This window comes from Macrobrachium rosenbergii, chromosome 4 (genome assembly GCF_040412425.1).
Source record: "Macrobrachium rosenbergii isolate ZJJX-2024 chromosome 4, ASM4041242v1, whole genome shotgun sequence".
Lineage (NCBI taxonomy): Eukaryota > Metazoa > Arthropoda > Malacostraca > Decapoda > Palaemonidae > Macrobrachium > Macrobrachium rosenbergii.
In genome coordinates, this window is record NC_089744.1 from 15,759,447 (window position 1) to 15,782,500 (window position 23,054).

General features: G+C 34.4%; 1 protein-coding gene across 2 annotated transcripts in view; it reads left to right on the top strand.

Annotated features, from left to right (window-relative positions):
* LOC136830606 (uncharacterized) overlaps window positions 1–23,054 on the top strand; it is a 782,434-nt gene that overhangs the window by 206,030 nt on the left and 553,350 nt on the right. The window lies entirely within an intron of this gene.

Below are 23,054 nucleotides of genomic sequence, written 5' to 3' on the forward strand. Positions count from 1 at the left end.
ATAATATGCAAAGGTCACGCCTATGTGACTGCTGAACGGAACCAGGCAAGGTGAATGAAAAAGAATATATAAAAGAGAAATATTTTGTGATTTAGCCCACGTTCTGAACAAATTTGCCAGCGCTCAACGGAGCACGGATGCGTTAATCACAGGTGCGGTAATCACATTTTCATTTACGTTACCTGGGTTTCAGATGAATTTTTTTCCTTCTTTTTTGGAGCGAGATGAAAATGTTTCTCATTCTTTTTAGAACAGCTCATAAAGGGAAGAGGTTGCTTGAATTGATGAAGCGAGTGTATGCCCGATAATTGCAAGTTTCAAAATGGACAGTTAACTGGTAAAAAAACTGTGAAATAAAAAAAATAAATCTCTAATTTGTTACTCTTGGCGTTTGGAATCTGGCCCCCCTTCCCCACACAACCAACCTCTCTCTCTCTCTCTCTCTCTCTCTCTCTCTCTCTCTCTCTCTCTCTCTCTCTCTCTCTCTCTCTCTCTCTCTCTCTCTCTGAACATAACTGTAGGACTTGCTCATGTCATTTTCAAACGCTCACTATTGACCTTAAATATTTCTCCTATTCAGTAGAACTTCATTCATACCACTAATTAAGTGATAGTGATTGTCTTTTTTCAACGATCATTATCTAAAAATATTTCTCCTATTCAGCGCAACTTCATTCAGATCACCTAATTAAATAAAGTAATAATGATTTGCAACGATTGTTTTCAAAAGAAAATGTCGTTACTTTCCAGGACACTACGTTAGTCTAAGACAGAATTAAATTACAATTACACGTCTCGCTATCATAATGATATTAATATCTTAATAATACATTTCCGAACAAACTTGAGAAATTTTGGATTTCTGCTTTATCAGTGATGTCTTACTTCCAAAATGTAATCCCTACCATTCATATTAATAATCAGTTAAGCGGATACTTTGAAAATGGCAACCACTTTCCTTGGCTTCCAATATATTTGTGTGCCCTTAATCGTTCATTATTCATACTATCTTTAGTAACTGATTTTAAAAATCTATCACGCTTCCAGAACCATTAGGCTTTATATATATATATATATATATATATATATATATATATATATATATATATATATATATATATATGTGTGTGTGTGTGTGTGTGTATATATAAATATGTGTATGTAGATATATATATATATATATATATATATATATATATATATATATATATATATATATATATATATATATATATAAAGGTAAATGCCACGAAGGAGAAATGAAACAACGGGCTAGTAAAGGACCGTTGTTTCGAAAGGCCTAACAACCACTCCGTTGTTTCATTATTCCTTCGTGGCATTTGCCTCTATTTATACATTCATCGTATTCCATATCTTCGTGAATTGGTTTTTATATATATATATATATATATATATATATATATATATATATATATATATATATATATATATAAATATATAAACTTATGTATATATGTATATAAATATATAAACTTATATATATATATATATATATATATATATATATATATATATATATATATATATATATATATATATAATCATACAAAATCATTACTACGACACGTTCAAAATATTACAAAGAAAAATAGAACAAACACATATAATTCAAATCCAAGCAACAAACTGGACGGGCTGTAACACCATTTCTTTTTTATGCATTTTATCACCAAGTCATTCTTAGTGAATGTAGTTCTTACCGCTGCCAGTGTGTCAAAATATTCATGACCCAAGATAAAAATAATAGCTGGGTTTGTAGTGCTTGTTACAATAATGCTAGGATAGAACAGGTGTCTCTCCATTCACAGGCTGGGCGCAAAGAGATAGAACGAATTACGTATTTACTTACGCATCCTTTTTGGTCGTCATTCACAAAGGGTAAACTGCATTACAAATGGTAACTATTTGCAGGCGTGTGTATGGGTGAGGGAGAGAGACAGACAGACAGACAGACTGACAGAGAGAATACACTGGACTATTTATAAGAAAGAGAGATAGTGGTTATTACCAAGCATCTGTATGTGTGTGTAGAAGAGAGAGAGAGAGAGAGAGAGAGAGAGAGAGAGAGAGAGAGAGAGAGAGAGAGAGAGAGAGAATGCAATGGACTGCAACTGAAGGTGGCACTTTGCATCCACACAGTGATCAAAACGACATCTCTAATCCTTCATTTGGAAGCGATGGCCTTTAGAGCCTGGAATAGAATCGGGGAGTGGGGCGTTGAACCGTGAAAACACTGTCATTCCATCCATATGGATCCGTTCAATTTATTTTGATGGCTCCATTAGTATAGCAGAAATAAAAGTAACTGGTAAAGGGGATCAGGGTCAAAAGCAGGTTGTTAATAGCCGGTAGGGGAGATCTCGCTGAATCAGGCAATTATTCAGACACTAAAACAAAAAGAGACATTAAATCAGTAAGGGAATCGAAGTAGTTATGCAAAACTGAATGAGAAGATATAGACTCGATCTAGGGAATCTATTTCGCTGGCTTGTATGTGAAACAATGAACGATGTTTTGGCATTGTTAGGATAGGGATGTCCATAGGAGCACTGAAAAAAATAACATTCATTGGCACTGTTTTAGTAATTACATTACTCACTACGAAAGCTGTTATGTTTTTAGACGTGCCTTATGTAGTCTTAAAGCGGTTCATTTGTGTTAAAATTATATCCTGACACACACATGTATGTATATATGAATATATATATATATATATATATATATATATATATATATATATATATATATATATATATATATATATATGTATGTATATGTGTGTGTGTGTATAATCTTCTTATGGTTTTACCTGAGAAGGAGTTTGAATTCTGAGCAGGGAAGTTACCTTTAGCAATTTTCTACGAGAATGGTTCACTTACCATGGGAAGTTTCTTGTATCTGACTACTATTTTGGGTTCAGGCAACCATAACAGAAAAAGAGATGAGCTGAATGTTTTACCCAACAGGGGGAAGTTGCAGATAAACACTTAGGTTCACTTTAAAATCACTTATATTTACATTAACAACAAAACCAGAAGAACGGGGAATAACTGAGGCAGAGAAACAGAGTCCTGCTAAATAACTATATTACGTCAACAAGCAATAACTGAAGAATGTCGAAGAAATCCACTTCACTGGCACTGTAGGTTCAAGTATCAGTGTTTGGGACCACGGCAAGCAGGGCACGATCAAAAGGAAGATTCCACAGCAAGTGTCTCCGTCTGCAATTGAGAATGCACGAGGTAACGTGACGGAAGAACCAGCGCCATCAAAGGAAAAATCGAGAAGTGCACTGAAAGTGTCCAAGGTGTCTCAATTTGCGATACTGGAAACACACTTACGAGTTGAATTAATGCACTGCAATAAAGTTAGGTCTAATATGGAAGTTTGCACTTTAAAAAATGAAACGAAAAGTCAGCGAAAGAATAATAAGTCCGTGACTGATAAAGAAATACCTCTGATCAGGGCATGTTACCTTTGTCGGAGCGTTGTCTTCGCCGTAGATAGGAATGGAGGAGGAATTTGGGGATTTTAAATGGTAGAAATACTTGGGCTGAGCAAGGTAGCACGTGTTCAGGGTTATGGCCCAGAAGGAGCGAGAAGTCAAAGGGGGGATCTGTTTCAGGATCTGCAGCCAAAATGCCTCTCTCTGAGTTCTGAGGAGTCGTGGGTCGTTGTTGGCCCTGTAATGATTTCATAGGGATTACATTTCTCCTCCTTCCACATGACAGCGTCGTCGCTCGGCTTCTTACCACGTGACAACCATGTGGGAATGGCAGTGACCTTGGGGCCATGTGAGTTGCCCAAACTTTCTTTTTGGCTTTTAATCCCCTTCACCGGCTCGTCAGGCCTACGGCAGGGATTTTGGCTCCAAGCAGCTTCGTCCCTGGAACAGAGGATTTCAGAGCAGTCACGGGTCCAGAGAAAGGATTAATAGAGCGTCCAGGGGGCAGCAATTAAGAGATTAAGAAGTGGCAAATGTCTCCCATAGCCTTCCTGTCAATCAGCAGTATGATGAAACATGACTGTGCTTCTTTGAAAAGAATAAAATACTTTTAATTTTTAAGTTAATTTCTCTTACAAGCATAAAGGTTGTATTTTACTGCATTTCCTCGCTGGTATGTTAGGCCTTAGTCGCCTGTCCGGGAAAAACCTTAGGTAGTAAGTGCATAGGTTCCAACTCATTTTTATGACCTTTTTGCCCGAACTGCTAATGCCCTGGACTCTCATTCGAAAGACAGGGTTCAGTCCCGTGGTGAGGAAAAAATTTATTTCTGTGAAACATGTTCCCATGTGTTCATTTCCATATATATATATATATATATATATATATATATATATATATATATATATATATATATATATATATATATGTGTGTGTGTGTGTGTGTGTGTGTGTGTGTGTGTATGTGTGTGTGTGTGTGTGTGGAAGTCCTGGCTGGAATAGTTACACTGCACAAATAGATTTCATTATGAAAAGACTAAAATATTTATTGTCATCTCCAGCCTCTCACTGGCTGAGGAGACCATAAGAACCATGCTCTCGGCATGAATTGGCAGTGCACGGGCATTGCAGCAGCCTGTAGTAACTATTATGAGGATATGGATGTTGGCATTGTTGCCTCACCATACATTAACAATTAGTCACCATACTCGAGCAAGAGGAAACAGGATGCTGTCAAGAGTTCAGTAGTATCCAGTCACACGTATGGTGATATAAGCAAATTTTTGGCGTATGGATAGGTGAGGGGCCTAAGGACAGCAAATCACTGTCACAAAGACATTAGAGTGCACACGTAAGCACCATGCCTCTCCCAATACATTCAGCGAGAATCTACTAATGAGGTGTGGTTGAAGGCGCCCATGACACAAAGTCATTAGAAGAGGAGCTTATAGATTAAAGGGGAGAAGTAGCGAGGAGCACAACCAACTTAAATTTCAAGGCGAAGACAATACCGTGAGAATGGCTGATATTTAGGAATTCTTCGTATGTAAAAAGGAAAAAACCGTGGTAAATTCCTGTATTTCTTTACTATGCACCTTCTCCCGTTGAGTGGGGGCTAACTCTAAATGGTTACTGACTTCCTGATACCAGCTGATTGATAGGCAGGAGGCCGGATTGAACAATGAATCTTTCAAGTGAGAGCTTGCATGCTTCATACTTGAAGAGTTTGGGTGAAAATTAGAAATTCACATTTCTATTAATACTACTTAGTGAAAGGCTATACTATGTAAAGTTTTTGCAAGCTGCTATCTGTGTGTTTTAGCATAAAAAATAAAGTAAAATAGTTTTTCATATGAATAAGATAAAATTATTTTGTATATGAATGTATGCTCTGTATTTATGTATTTATGTAGTTTTTGGTCAATGATTAAGTTTTTCTGTCCATGTTCGGTTTTCTTCCACGAGAGGAACGGTAAATTTATACATTTCTTCAAACAAGTATCATATCTAAATATATTTATTAAGGAGAATTATTAGCACGTGGGATGTCTCCTTTAAGAAGGCTGTTAACAACAACGTTTATATAAAAAAAATTTGTCAAACGTAGTTTATGCAGGAAAAATTTTCCTTCTCATTTTATTACGCTTTGCAAATAACACCGAGGAAATCCTTCGCTGAATCCCTGGTCCAATAATTTCACATATTTTCCCTCCTTCAGCGCAAGATTGGGCCGGCGTGAAAATTCCTCTCCACTCGCTTTTCCTTCTTGTACCCTGGTAATGATAATGTTAGGGCTGTTTTTACTCGTATATCACTCGGTGTGTATTTGTCGTACTCTAATCTTTTCAGTTTCTCGGTTTTATTCTTTGGATTTACACACTCTTGTCTGGAAGTAAAATAATTTTAGTTCGTTCTGCCTAATACTTGTGTCACTTACAAACGCTAAGGTACAGTATAGTACGTTTATCGCAAATTCGAAAATGAAATTGTGATGTTTTCTAAAACATTAGAAAATTCAAATATCCCCTTCTCTCTCTCTCTCTCTCTCTCTCTCTCTCTCTCTCTCTCTCTCTCTCTCTCTCTCTCTCTCTCTCTCTCTCTTGAAGCTTTGTATCTACAGTATGAAAGTTTGCCCTTTCCTTCTGTCACATTTTGATTATATTCAGAGAAGTTTAAATATTGCTTGTATATCTTCTGCTAAATATCTTTGTCTCATCATTAACCTCCTTCATTAATTCAGCTTTATTAGTTTTCTGAAAAAGAAAACTATTGTGCCGGCTTTGTCTGTCCGTCCGCACTTTATTCTGTCCACACTTTTTTCTGTCCGCACTTTTTCTGCTCGCCCTCAAATCTTAGAAGCTCCTGAGGCTAGAGGGCTGCAAATTGGTATGTTGATCATCCACCCTCCGATCATCAAACACACGAAATTGCAGCCCTCTAGCCTCAGTATCTTTTTTATTTTATTTAAGGATAAAATTAGCCATAATCGTGCTTCGGGCAACGATATAGGACAGGCCACTACCGGGCTGTGATTAAAGTTTCATGGACCGCGGCTCATACAGCATTATACAGAGACCACCGAAAGAGATATATTTTCGGTGGCCTTGATTATACGCTGTACAGAAAAGTCGACTGATCTGAGAAAACTTCGGCGCATCTTTTACTTGTTCTGCTTGACCTTACCAATGCTGCTGTTCTACGTAATTCTTTCCTTTTATACTTACAACTACCATCTCCTGAGTAAATGTCGGACTCTCTCCCTATTCTACATAATTTGAATTTACAACAACCATCTGTCACTCAAGACACGAAAAAAAGATATTCCTTAATCGAGATGTTTTACGGATCTTACCGCCAGGAGTCCTCAAGTCCTCTGCTCCTTCCAGCCCAAAAATACCACTCCCGGTCCTCAACAGTGGACCTTATTTTTCTTCTTCGTCTTCTTCTTTACAAACACATGTCCTCCCCTCACTGCCAACAATCCGGTTCCCTTTGATATTGAAAGTTCATGAGATATAAAGTTCGTTTTGTGTAAACTTTTCAACGAGAATGTTTCTCAATCAGAGAGGGAAGATCTCGCCCTTTCGAGTGCATTCAGCAGTTGGGTGTTTTCGTCGCTTATCGACTTTCTTACGGTACGTTTTGCTAGTCATCTTATTTTAAAATATATGTGCGGCATAAGTAACGCCATTTTTAATTTTATATCTTATAATGTATATTTTCTTTATTATTTTCTTTAATTAATTTGCTAAATCTTCATTTTTTCAGATATTTTATACAACCATGAGATTAACAAAGGAACAGAGAGTAAAAGCAATTCAATTGTACTATCAAAACAATAAAAATGGTGCTGAAACCGCAAGATTGTTATCAGCTGAATTTAACATCCCAAGGGTGCAAAGCCGAAATATCACAAGCTTGATTAGAAAATCTGAATCCACAGGAAGTGAAAGTGATGCTCAAAGAGCGGGTAGGCCAGTTGTTGCAACAAGCTTAGAAAAGTCCAATGAACTACAAGAATCGTTGCTGCGTTCTCCTCAAAAATCCAGTAAGCGTCTTTCTGCAGAGTTAGCAATTAGTATTTGTATTGAACATTATTAAACCGAATAAGCATTATATTAATTTTGTTAATATATTATATTAATCTACTAACCTGTGGCAATACATTCATGTTCGAAAAAATAAAGGATAATCAAAAAGGCTTCAATTTTGTTCCACTTAAACAAAGGGCGTTACTTATGCCGCACCCTTATATATATATATATATATATATATATATATATATATATATATATATATATATATATATATATATATATATATATATATATATATATGTATATATACATATATATATATACATATATATATATTTATATATATATATATATATATATATATATATATATATATATATATATATATATATATATATATATATATATATATATATATATATATATATATATATATATATATATATATAAATTTATTTTTGCAAATTTTCATCATTGAAGCATTTCAAATAATAAATGGTTGCCGAGAGAAGAATACCTAGAGGTTACTACTATATTTATACACATTAATTTTTGAGCCATAAGTGAACTCCCTTCACAGAAACGTCCATGCCATTAGCTAAAACACTGTGATATGGCGGTGAATATGGGTCTACTACAGCCCTAGCTTAATGTATCTGAATTCGACAAATATCTGTACGCACCGGCAGACTCAAATTTATACATGTTTTGCATAAAAGCGGCTTTTGTTAACTTTCGCCTAACCTATCATGCATGGATTCGAATCCCACCTCAGGTTTTAAGGCTTCACGCTTTGCTTCCTCATTTTGGTTGAAGGCTTTTAGTGATGAGTGAATCCAAAACCTGTAAAGATGTTGAGATGTTAACATGTAATCTCTAAAACACTGCACTGCTCTGCTGAGGCTGGGTCTGATAGAGTTCAAGCAACTTGCACCCGTATTCATTAGATATTTAAAGAGGAATTTGATTTATGTCCTTCCTCATCGTATTGTGGTTTAGGCTGGTTTTACCCATATCTATATTGTGTAGGTTTTAATCCCACCACGGTTTTTTTTTATTTGGGTTTAAGGCTGGTAGCATTCAGTGTATCAAACAAAAATATGAGAAAATAAAAATGTAAGTGGTTATTGTGTCTTTTATAAATGCACAAATTGCCGGACACACACAGACACATATATATGCATATATATATATATATATATATATATATATATATATATATATATATATATATATATATATATATATATATATATATATATATATATATATATTATATATATATATACATACATATATATATATATATATATATATATATATATATATATATATATATATATATATATATATATATATATATATATATATATATATATATATATAAAATACGTGCTTACATATAACACACACGCATACTATATATATATACTGTATATACTATATATATATATATATATATATATATATATATATATATATATATATATATATATATATATATATATAAATTTATATGCAACGATGATGTTTGAGTTGTATCAGTTATTTCTGCATGTACGAAAAAGATGAGAACGCCGGTCTGTACATATAACAACGCAAGCCTTTCGCAACCTGAAAATTCTATAACTTTCACAACCATAATACATATTAGATTTGTTCCCGTCAGTTCCAATTAGACAAGAATTCAAGTAATGTTTTTACATTCCAAACCTTTTCGAATTCCAGTTTTAGTATTACTCAGCTGGTTTCAAAATTGCTGTGAAATACAAAACTACAATTCCTAGACTAAAAACACGAAAAACCATCGCTGTCTTATTCTCTCTTTACCTCATACATATTGCACATGCAATGCAACACATTCAAACAACCAAACTATCTGATTGTTTTGTTCTCTCTTATACAGGTTTTTCGCATTTGCAAACTTCACCTTTCTTGTGACATTTTCACTTTCACACACTCAGCACGAAAATCTCTCTCTCTCTCTCTCTCTCTCTCTCTCTCTCTCTCTCTCTCTCTCTCTCTCTCTCTCTCTCTCTCTCTCTCTCTGATTCTCTTTGGAAATTTTAGAGTCGATCAGTTTGGTCGAAAGTGGGGCTGGGATTTCGTCGGAACTTGGCTCCCGAATAATGCTTTGTAAATATGGGGGTCTGGATACTATCGGCTGCCGAAGACGACTTTTAGAGCCGGTGTATTATCTGATTTCCAAGCCCCAAGAGCGATTTATTTCCAAAAACCCCGATTTATCGACAGGAAATATTTCTCGATAGTAAATGAATAACAATTTATATTACATTTCTTGGGGACAAATTCGTCATCCGCATCATCCCCTGACGAGTCATTTTATGTGATTAGAAATGTGCTGCGTTTGTAGAACGAGATTTACCAAAGACTGAATGTGAGGGGAACGACATTCTCGTTGCCTTATTATTATAACTGCTAAAGATACGTTATTTTGTAAGACAATGCAAAACGATGACACTAAGGGCGTCTCAAGAGTTGCGCTCGATTAGAAAAGATTTAAGCGACTATTAAAAAAAGGGAAATACATATGTTCTGCATTTAAATGATTATGTTTAATTAAGAAATTTCACGTATTAAAAATGCAGACTTAGAATGAGTAAATTTGAAATGAAACAGATTAAAGATGAACATGTTTTTCTACTTTAGGCGCCAAAACATTAATAAAATGTTTAATCAAAAATAAATCTAATTTACACCATAATTATAAAATGCCACCATAATCTCAAGTGAGGCCTCTATTTCAGCATAACGAGCGTCTTCCAGCATCTTGATAAACCTTCGGAGGCCACGCAGAAGGGTCATTCAGTTGCTTTTTCGATAATGGGGCTGGCTGTTTAAATTATTGATTTAAACTTTCAGTGGTTTGAAGAATGAGATAAATCAGCAAAGTCTCAAATTTTCACATATTAACACATTAGTAAAATTAAATATCACAGAATTACCATAACCTTAAAGACCATAGAGGTGGTAATTTCAGTACTTTTCTTATACGCCTGTCAAGGGTTGACATACATCTTAAACAAATAAAACTGACATTTTGGCCATAGATAACGAAGGCTATAGTATATATAGTGTCCAGCCCCGGCACAAAGCAAGTCATAAGAATAGTGGGAAAAAATCAGTTAATACCAAGATTGCTGTTCTTGACAAAATTCATGTAATATTATTTTGAAGATATATACAGATGTGGAACTCAGAAGCTCTGTTTGACAGTATTTACATTCAACAAAACTGATTTTTCCAGAAGCTGAACATTACATACAGTTTTCCTTCAAGACCAGGAAAATAATATTTTTTTTTTTTTTTTTGCGCTGGATCACTTTTATTGCATTGTCTGTTATAATTATTTGTGTTTTTAAAGGTTCTTTGTTGTAAAGATCCGATTTTAGGATTACTGCAAGCATTTCACCACTGAGTGCCTTTTTATCACAGTTTGATTTTCTCTTTAATAATCTTTTAGCGAGTTCATTTTATAAAGCGTACCTCATTCACATGTAAAGGGTTTCTGGAAACTAACTTTGTTACAGCACTGGTGTTCCCCAGTGAGGTAAAAATTAACTTTTAATCGGATTTCAGAATCGTACCTGATATCGTTTCATCTCAAAAGAGCATTTCGAAATAAAGTGATGGACGGAACCCCTGACATTTTACGCTAATGAAACTACAAGACAGAGAGAAAATACTAGTGCGCAAAATACTTGGCACAGGGATCTTAAAATAAAATTGCTTCCAACTGGTGTGACGAGCAGGGAGTAGTTAAAAAATTCCATCATTAAATCGCGCACCGAACTGTTAATTCGCGAAGAGCAAAAAGTACACCATTCTCCTCTTCAGCGTTCTCTCCGTTGCGAGCAACTCACTTTTATGAAGTAACGCAGATTGCAACAAACTTTTTTTTTATTTGCAATCTTTTTTTTTTAAAAAGCAAAGCTGGGTTTTTTTCCACTAACACTGGCCAGAAAACCTTCACTTATTCGAGGAGAGCAGAACCCACACATAATAGACACACAAGCACACTCACATTTTTCTCATGTATATATATATATATATATATATATATATATATATATATATATATATATATATATATATATATATATATATATATATATATATATATATAGTCACATAACGAAAACTATAATTACAAAGCATTTTTGTTGTACAGTTGCTGACAAAAACTAAAATGGTCTCTCATGGTGTGAGCTATAATATATTGAAAGGTTTTATAGTAAGAATGGTAAATGCTGGATACCTGAGTTCTTTAAATGAATAGTTTCTAAATCCTTCCTTTTTTACATTTTTCTCTTTTTAGGATTTTATAAATCTCCCATTTTAGCTGCCGTTTTTAAGCTAGGATAATCTCAATTTCACTTTGTCGGAATTCAGATTTTGTTTACTGCATATATGAATGATGATAAAGTTTTAAGAATTTTGTTATCTGTTGTTTTCTCTCTCTCTCTCTCTCTCTCTCTCTCTCTCTCTCTCTCTCTCTCTCTCTCTCTCTCTCTCTCTCTCTCTCACACACACACACTTTTACTTTGTAACAATAAATACTACCTTTCCTTTTGTAGGTCTCTTTAATTATAATTCAATAAGCACGTGTCAACTGTTGCTAATTCGAACAGTAATTTCTTGTATATTTTACCATATTAATTGAAGTAATGATAAAAAACAACCGTATTAATTGAAGTAATGATAAAAAACAATTAGTACAAAAAAATGCCCAAAGTTTATCCATAATCATTTATTTTTCATCCATTCATTTCCGAAACAAGTTGATTGTATCTCAAACATGGCATTAGAAAAACTCTTTTTTGTGCACATAATTTTTGTCGTCTGTGGTATCAGAAGTGAGATCCAAATTTTCAAAAACAGTAATGAGAACTGTCACCAGAAATGAGATATATACAATTTAAAACAATCCTCCTGAAATCTTCATGAAAAATATATGCATTACACAAGGGAAGTTACTGCCTTTGGAATTAGTTATCAAGGAACTAGATTCCTAACCAGGAAAGTTATAAAGACAGTAGTTTAGTCAGCCTTTAGAGAAAGGCTGAACATTTTTGTACACAAATATATCAGGAAGCCAGGAACCCTGATGTTGGTCAGTCAAGAAAGTTAAATACCAAGGCATCACCTATTGGATGGACTCCTCTTGAAGAATGGGAAAATTATAGAGAAATAAAATTATGGAAAGCTTACACTTACGAATAGAGAATTGCTGATTTTTGCAAAGTAAATGTGGGAACTGGTTGATAAACTAGTCTTTCAAAGCCGATTTAGGGGAGGAAGTACACTCGCATTAAAGTTGTCAAAATGCTTTTAAAAAACTAAACAAGGATTAACGGCAAAAAATTGCTTGGTAGTGGAGCGACTACCCTTTAAGAACAGAGCCCTGGGGTGTGCCATCGATCAGCTGAATTGAATTTAAATTCGTCCCATCTGAAACAAAGAACGAGGAAAATTAGAAGCTTTTCAAATAGAGCCCTGTATTTCTACATCTGTGACGTAGAGCTTTCGCTGCATCGGAAAAGGATAGTTTTTTTTTTTTGTAACAACTTTTTTTAGACGCCAACGTACATGTGAAAATTAGACCACGAAGCCTGCGACACTAAGTTTTGGAGTAACCTGAATATTCAGGTTGTTGACATAAATGAGAGACTAATAACATTTCATTCAGAACCCGAGAATAGAAGAAAGAGTTGACAAGCATATTTGTCGACAATGAGCATTTACGTTTTCTACCATAAAACTCGTGGAGTTATTACTTTCTTAAAATACTCACGGCTGACAGTAAAGAAAATTCAGCGATAAACAGATCCTGAGTACAGATCCGCACTGAATTTACAGTCAAGATTCAGTTTTTCCATGAAAATTTAGACACAAAAAAATTTAAAAATCATCGATTAGTTTTCATTTATTGGCAGAAACAGACAGGTGAACGGATAAACAGAACTGAAAATCTCACCTTTTTGGCAGAGGTAATGAGAAAATGTCTCTTAGGCTCTGATGGGAGTTAGCAGGTGGGGAGATATAGACAGGGAAACATGATTTCCAAAGAGGATAAAGCAACAGGTGAGAGGAAAAACCCATAAAACATTAATGCAAATGAGGAAGGAAGCACACTGTCCTCAGCAACATTGTAGATGGAAAACTAGAAGTGAGTTGACAGGTATAAAACTGAAATATTACTGAACAATTCATTGATTATAGCTACTAAAACTGTCGCCACAGCATCTAGGTTTTGACGCCGTATTACCAAACAAATTTAAGGGAAAAAAATTTATTGCTGAACAAATTTAATGCCAGATTCTGTCCTGAATATGGAATATCAACTTTGATAACAAAACATCCTGTGAAACATTCAAGAAATCAACCAAACATCAGTAGGACAAAAAAGGCCTTGAGTGGTGATACGACAAAAAAGCATAGGATTAAATATGTTAGAGAAAGTAATCTCTGATTATATTTTCAACACGTTGGCGTAGTTACACGCCCCAAAAGGGGGGTCAAGTGCAGGGACTAAATGCAGACCAATTAAAGAAGCCACTTCATTCCCAGATTCCTCCGGAAATCATTCTGCCATACAAAGTTATAAGAACTTTACAAACTACAAAAGAAAAATCAAAGATTTTGAAATAGGAAATATTGGGATGGACATAATCGTGATTCAAGCTCGATGATAATAACCAACGGCATAATTTAAACAACAGCATTCTCGCTACTTGGCATAATTTAGAAGTCACCAGATAATAAAGCCATAGGAATTACATCTCTATGTCCTGCGCTATCGATGTAAATGCACAGACGGTACTTTGGCATTGAGTCGTAGGCATTTGAATGACAAGCAATTTATATGTGTGCGTGGTTAAAGAGGGAAACCTGTATATCATGGGATTTAGAGCAGCCGCAACCGAAGGCTTGGTAGAAGGACTGGAAATAGATGTTAAGCGGTTCGACAGAGAGTTAGAGAGAAGCTGCTTCTTTTGTTAAGTCTGTAACGAACTGAAATTGAAGGTAGCATGAGGGTCAGCATATATGGTCTAAGTATGGAGAGAGAATGAATGAAATGTTTCTTTTGGAAAAGTTTACATCTGCAACTCGCTGAATTTAAAGGAGAAAGTTGAGCTATGTCGCCTAATAAAAATGAATAAAGCAAGTGACCAAAAAAAAAAAAAACCCTAGTTGGTATGTTCTTAGTACCACATGTGAATGAACAGTTCCTCATTGGTCGGGTTGGTATCGCTCTCGGCTAGCACTCTGCTGAGCCCGCGTTCGATTCTCCGACCGGCCAATGAAGAATTAGAGAAATTTATTTCTGGTAATAGAAATTCATTTCTCGTTATAATGTGGTTCGGATTCCACAATAAGCTGTAGGTCCCGTTGCTAGGTAACCAACTGGTTTCTTAGCCACTTAAAATAAGTCTAGTCCTTCGGCCAGCCCTAGGAGGGCTGTTAATCAGCTCAGTGGTCTGGTTAAACTAAGGTATATTTAACTTAATATGCGAATGAAATTATAGAGAATCTAATAAGCAACATGTCTGATAAGGGTTTAAATTCTTGAACTTCTTTCAAAAGGAAAATACAAATACATACCTGTAAGAACAAAAAAAAAGTGAGAATAAATGACATTAGAACATCTATTAGTGCCAGTAGACCCTAGTTGACAGGTAAAATGATTAAAGAAAGGCTTGAGAGATATGTATAGGATTATAACTTTAATAAATTGCGAGCCAAAATATTCAGGTAACTGTCACTGGAGAGAGACGGCTAAGAACAGTGCAATAAAGTTATTGAAACAATAGATTTCGTTTATTTGAAATAAGTGAATAAAAAGCAGGTTAGGATTACTAATATAGAAGTGGTATATATTGCCGAGAAGATTGACATGTTCAAAGAAGAGATCCTCTGAGATTAGGAAAAAAAAAAAGAGTTTATAGATTTGAAGGGTTATTATCAAAATGAAATGACAATTTTCCTCAGTTAATAAGAGAAGTGACATGGAGGTCAAGGAGAAAAAAAAAAAATAAAATTAGTAAAGTGAGCGAATATATACTATTTGCGAGGAAAATAAATGTCGAGCAGAACACCCACGAAAGCATTCACCTCAAATGCAAAGACGTAAGATGAGTATTGTGATGATGAACGAAAATCCGGTAACTGTTGATATATTGAGTATTTGAAGCGGCTGTTGGATGTGGGAGAGAGAAGGGATGCAGAGCTAAATGCTAAAAGAATGAGGAATTTTTAACGCATATCTGAAAAGGGTTCGGGAGCTGGCTGCCGAGTTGCGAGGAGACCGATTGAATAAGTGAAGAATGCGAAGGTGCCGGAGTTAATTAATTTCAAGTTAAATTCAACTGAAAGAGAATGTCAAAGTAGCCAATAAGGGTATGTAAGATTTGCCAGGATGAGAGGAAGATTTCATTGGTTGAACTGATATGAGATTGTTTTACAGTTTTAATAAGAAATTTGTAAGTAAAAAGAAAAACTCTTCTGTGGTATACGTGGATCTGTACGAAGCTTGTGAATAACTGATGGGACAGTGATATGTACGATAATGTGGATAAGCGTTGTAGAAGGTATTTTGAAGAGGAAGGAGAACAGATACAAATTTGTTAGATTAAAGAATGACCTGGAAGATAAATATAGATTAACCTTTTTTTTTGCCGATGATGATGAGTTGATATCAGATTTGTTGTAGACGAATGAAGAACTTTTGTGAATAACCGAAAAGAAAAAAACTGAAAATTAATACTAGCTATAAAGATATTGTGAATTAAATAAAAACTATGGAGAAGACATACTAGGGGAAAATATGGATGACGGAAATGGGACTTGCTTAACTGTACAAGTATCTGAAAATAGATATTAAATAGGAAATGATACAAATGACTGGGAAAAAAGCGAAGCACGTGGAGGCAGCAAGAGTTTTGCCAAAGGCTTGGAAGAAAAGAAGAATGTGTAAAAAAAGGAAATACTAATATATAAACTAGAATATAAAGAGACAACTGTTTTTTGATTAAGAGAAGTTTGACTGACATTCATGGAAGACAGAACATAGTAGGGAGTATTGGCCCATGCAGTGTGCACACAGGAAGGAGGGTTAGAAAAATGAGAAATTAAGATGTTTGATGAAAATATCTCGATATGTAAATGATGAATGCAACATTGCCCGGAGGTGGTTCATTAACGTGGTGCAAATGCAAGAGGATAGTATGTACGTATTATTTAGAATTAATTTTAGGGATGAAGAGAATACCATTAGTTCAAGGTTGAATACATCCGTGATTATATCCTTAATGAAATTCAGATCTTAATCATAATGAAAACTTTGCTCTGTGAAATTCAGACCAGAACTTGACTTTCAATAGTACATAAATATTTCTTTATTGTTGATTGAATTGTTATAAGAGGGATATTCAAAAATCAGAATATAACAATAAAATAGACGGACGTAAACCAAGATTTTAGATTAATAATTAGCTGACGGAAAAAATAGCCATTGTAAATCATGAAAATGGAAATTAAACAAAAACTTTCACTGAACAAGTAAAATATATAACTGAAATGCACAGAGCATTTTTGTTTTAATTAAGAGAAGTATTGACATTTAGAGCAGACAGAACGTATAAAGGCGTACTGGCTATGCAGTGTACGCACAGTAAGGAAGGTTGAAAAGATAAGAAATTAGGATATATATGAATATATCTCAATATGTAAAAGATGGGTGTAACAATGCCCAAAGGTGGTTCATTAACGTGGTGAAAACACATGAAGATAGTTTTTACATGTAACTTAGAATCAGTTTTAGGGATGAAGAGAAGAATACCAGGACGTCAAGATTCCGGTTACGTAATTTTTTGCAAAGAAGAATTCTTATGAATCCAGTATTTCAAGGATGAATACACTCGTGATTTTATCTTTAATGAGATAGCTGGTTCTGGTTTCAGATCTCGTGTACAACGAAATTTTCGCTGAGTAAGATTTAGACTAACGCACAGCTTTCAGTGGGACATTAATATTTCTTAATCATTGACTGAATCGTTTTTAGAAGACTACTGAAACGGCAAAGAAAAGAAAACAGACAGACGAAGGCGAACTTGTATCAGTAATTGGTAAATCGAAAACGTATCCGTTGGAAATCATGAAAACTAAACTAAAAGATTTCAGTATTTTAAAGATAAGCATTGTGCCCTACGGTCGAGATTTCTTAATTCTTGCAATTTATTGATGGGCATCATGGCAAGAGAAGAAAATGCCACGTGCCTCGTAATTCCCTCGCAAATGGAGTTTCTAAATCCTTCGATTTTGCGAGATTTAGTTATTTTTCGATTCTTGCATATCTCCCATTTTTGTAATCTCCTTTATGCCTGGATAATCTAAAGTTCGGTTTTTTAGGAGTTCAGATTTTGTATACGGCCTATATGAATGACAAAGTTTTAAAGGCTTAGCCCTTTTCTCATTTTCAACAAGAATTTAAGAGTTTCCTTTTTATTATTTTCATTCCATTGGATTGAACATTAAATGAAAATTATTTTTTCGAAGTGTGATAATTTGATTATTTTTTATTTAAAAAAATACATTTCTTCATTAATTGATAGAAATAGAATAGTACTAAAACAATTGATCGACAGATTTTTCCTTATCGAATGTTGTTCAGCATAAACGATATCAGGAAATTTAGGGATTATAGACCATAAAATTCTTAGAGTATCCTACGCATAAATATGCTCTACATATTGACTTTCTTATAATCTATTCCCCGATAGTTTGTGGTTATATTGGATTTCATTTTATATTTACGCTATAAGTTCACAGCAAGCTTCTACGGACTTCGTTAAACAAAAAAAAATACCTCTCTCAATTTCCAACACTTCTTTCTCTTAACGAATCGCCCTTAGTATTGTATGTAGTACAGTATGAATACATTAATTATAAATGATATAATAAGAAGAAGTATCAACAACATATAGAAAGTTAGAGATAAGAAAAGAGTAATGATAACTGTAATACGGTACTGAAAATAAACTTACACAAACATCAGCAACTTTCGATATTAAAGTTGCACGGTTCAACGACTGAAGAAGATATTGCCTTCTTTAAATCTGTCTCCCAGAATGGAGATGGAAGGGTGTCAACGGCCTCTCGAGAACTCCTCGAAGTCTAGACACATTAGTTACCGTGGAATTAGTTACCGAGGAATTAGTTACTGAGAAATCATTAAGTGTGGTGGCGATGGTATCTAGGGAAGAAAAGTTTCGAGAACTGCGGTAAACTTCTACAGAAACAAATCTGATTAGAGAGGCACCGCTATTTATGCCGTTCAATTATTAACTGACTTCGAAAGTCGTAGGCTGAAGAATGTCTCATTTTAGTTTTCTGTGAAAGAGAACTGTTGAGATGGCTTTGTCTGTCCATCCACACTTTTTCTGTCCGCCCTCAGATCTTAAAAGCTACTGAGGCTAGAGGGCTGCAGATCATCAAACATACCAAATTGCAGCCTTCTAGCCTTAGTAATTTTGACTTTATTTAAGGTTAAATTTAGCCATGATCGTGCGTCTGGCAACGGTATAGGCAGGCCACCACCGGGAAGTGGCTGAAAGTTTCATGGGCAGCGGCTCATACAGCATTAAACGCTGTACAGAAAACTTGATTGCACCGAAGAAACTTCGGCAAAATTTTAAATTACGTTTGTCACTAATCAGCTATGGCATCAATGGCCCATCTCAGTTAATTTTATAATTAGTTTTTAGTCAACTGGGAAATACAGATGCCTTCCAAGTGGAAGGAAGAGTTTATAATCGTTGTATGCCTGACATCAAAAGTGTTTACAACAACAGAAATCTGTTCTGGTATACATAACTGCTATAGGACATTCATGCGTTAGTCAGATTATCACAAATTATACGTGTACATATAAGTATATACACGCATGACGTGGCTACACATACCGATAATATATATATATATATATATATATATATATATATATATATATATATATATATATATATATATATATATATATATATATATATATATATATATATATGAAAAGCCTATAGGTCACAAGTATGTTATGAATTACAGTACACAGTGACAATACACTTATTTAATTAACAAGTGTGAAGGAAAACTCTCCCAAAATCTTGGAGAGAATGTTTAGCTATATCTGACACATTTCCTAATTAAGAAAAATTGTCACGTCAGGTATTCTCAAGACGTGGGAACTGGTCACATGACTTTGTGAGTGCATTCGCCGGCAATGTCCAGATTCCGGTGGAAACGTGTGTATGTGAGTTTCTTTTGGGCGGAGTGTCAGGGTGTGAGGGGATTAGATATGGAAAAAAAGGATAATTCGAAGACCAACATTGAACATTATTAGAAGTCATCAGCGAAGACTTTGTGGTTCGAGATTTATCAATTAAGACTGTGAACATTGCTGTTTGGAGGTAGGAACCACGTTCAGTTTCCAAAAATATAGATTGTTTTTCTCCATTTATATATTTTTTTTCCAAGCATGTACTGTATTGTGTGTACTTTATATAAGTAACATGGGAGGAATTCCCATATCTTTATTTTTGTGCATTTTGGGTTAATAAGGGATTTATTTGACACTTTCAGATGTTTCGCTGAGAAAGAGGTTGAAGATGTACTCATTGGGAATGTATTGGACATTGAGTTATTTTGACCTATTGCGAGTTACACTGTAAAGACTGTAATATGATTGATCTTTTGGGAACTTTAATATTACATTTCATTTCATCTAGTTATATTAGATTTTGTTAAATAAATTATTTTGGGTAAAGCTTGTTTCGCTGTAGACCTGAGAGAGAGAGAGAGAGAGAGAGAGAGAGAGAGAGAGAGAGAGAGAGAGAGAGAGAGAGAGAGAGAGAATGCAGAGTGAGTAAGTAGAGATAAGCACTATCAGTATCCTTTTGATGCGGTCACTATCAATGCTACCAATAGATGGGACATCTCGACTTTGTAGTAACAGGTAAGCAATGAAATTACCTCTGAACTGGGCTACACACACACACACACACACATACACACACACACACACACACACACACACACACACATATATATATATATATATATATATATATATATATATATATATATATATATATATATATATATATATATATACAAATATATATGTATGTGTGTATACATATTTATATATATATATATATATATATATATATATATATATATATATATATATATATATATATACATATACATATACATACATATATATACTGTATATATAAGACAAAGGAGTCGATTTTTCTTAGACTATATATGATAAATATGAAAAAATATATGGCTTCTTTTCTTCATATGCAAGAAATTTCTTTAGTATGAAATACTATATTTTCGTGAATGAAGCAGACTATATTCACTTTAGAATTCAACGGATTAGAGCAGTAGAGATTGGTCGGAACCCTCAATATAATAGGGAGAAAACACAGGACGCAGGAACCTCTGGCACCAAAAACAAAGGAAAACGACGGCAGAAACGAATAAAACACGGATTCGTTGGTTTCTCAACGAAATGCGCCACGAACATGATACACGAAAATGACTCAGAATACCTCTTTTACTCCCCTAAAGTCTACCATGAGAATAGGACAACTCAAATTGAGTACAATTAAGTGAAGTCTTGTCAGTTTTATCAACACGATCGAATTAAAAGCACATGATAAATGAGCAAAAATAAAGAAAAATCTATAGCCCAAACAGTACGCAACAGTAAGAATTCAAGAAAAATAATGAGCCAGATATAAAGCAATAGATATCAGCGAGATTCACTGAAAGAAGCCAGGTGATTAGAAGTAAGTCGTAAAAGCGAAAAGATGAAATACAGAGGGAGGCCCCAAAGAAATGGTCCCGTCAGCGGGGTAGAGACCAATCTTGAGGGTTTAACTTGGAATAGCTCTTTCTCGAACTCTGCGGGTGGGAGTCTTGAGAAGGGCCAAGGGAAGGGAGATACGGAAGAGAAGGCAGAAAGGGAGAGGGAACGAAGGCGAGGACAGGGAAGATAAAAGGGGAAAAGGAACGGGGACGGAGGAAAGGAAGGGAGCTTACGAAAAGGAGAAGGTCAGCAAAAGAACTCAGAGCATTTTGTTCCCATTAGTATAATGTTACTGTTTTCTAGGTGGGTATTATTATTATTATTATTATTATTATTATTATTATTATTATTATTATTATTATTATTATTATTTTGGAAAATTTATCCTTGTCTTACCAGGCATGCTAATCCTCTTATTCCTCATCATTATCATTATAATCGCCATCTTTATTATTGGTAATAGCAGAACCACTATTATTACTAGTGTATGAAGGATTAGTAGCAGTATCGTGAGTAAAAATATATAGGTGTTATTGGGAATAGATATCCATAAAGAGGAATAGTAAACTAAAATCTAAAAAAAAAAAAACTAGAATAACAGAGCTCAAAATTATCTAAGAGTATCAGTAAACACAAATTCACAAAGGAATGCAAATTGCTTTAGATTTATTATTGATGATTCTCACTAACAGGTTGATATGTATATATTTTCAAGAGGCTTCATGAGATCAAATATGAAATGAATTATAAATATTTCACTTAAGACTTCCCTGTGGGTTGCACATCAAATTCATATAGGAAAATACGCGAAAATGGTAGTGAAAAGAGTGGTACTGATATCCAAGCTGCAATATTCTGTCTTGCATTTAAGGTAATATTTTGTATACCTATATATATATATATATATATATATATATATATATATATATATATATATATATATATATATATATATATATATATATATACAGATAGAGAGAGAGAGAGAGAGAGAGAGAGAGAGAGAGAGAGAGAGAGAGAGAGAGAGAGAGAGAGAGAGAGGATAGACTGACAGAGGCATTAAAATTAGGTCTTTCATTTCGAGAGTTAGTCCAAATTATTAATGGTAATGAATTTCGTACCTAACATTAAGAAAAGAGAAAATCCTCTGAAATTTACCAGATCGCCTCGGGGCGTCGAAAATCTTTTTGCCCTCCCAAAAATCTCCTTGACGTATAACATGTGACAAACGCTCCTCTCCGACGCCCAGTGCTATAATTCCTTTAGTTCCCTCCCCGAAATTTTAAGAATGAATCAAATCCTCTTCACCACGAGAAATTATATTGTCCAGAGAATAGAGGAAAAGTTTTGTTTTGTGGCAGCGTTGGTGGTCTCCCAGGGACATTTTTATTAAAGTTTTCCAGCTATAAATGACAGAACGGAATGGCTCAACTGTTCTTATCTCTCGGGGATTTTTGTGCCGAGATGTTTATCCTTTTTGCTATTTACGACTTTCAGCTAATGGAATATGTCATAAATGGCTGCTTTCTAGTTGGGAGTAGTTGTTAAAGCAAAGGGATTATTTGGAATATTAATGTTCATTCTGGAGGCAATGAGCACATAAGCACCTATTTATATGAAATTGATATCAAAAGACCACAAATAACAGAAT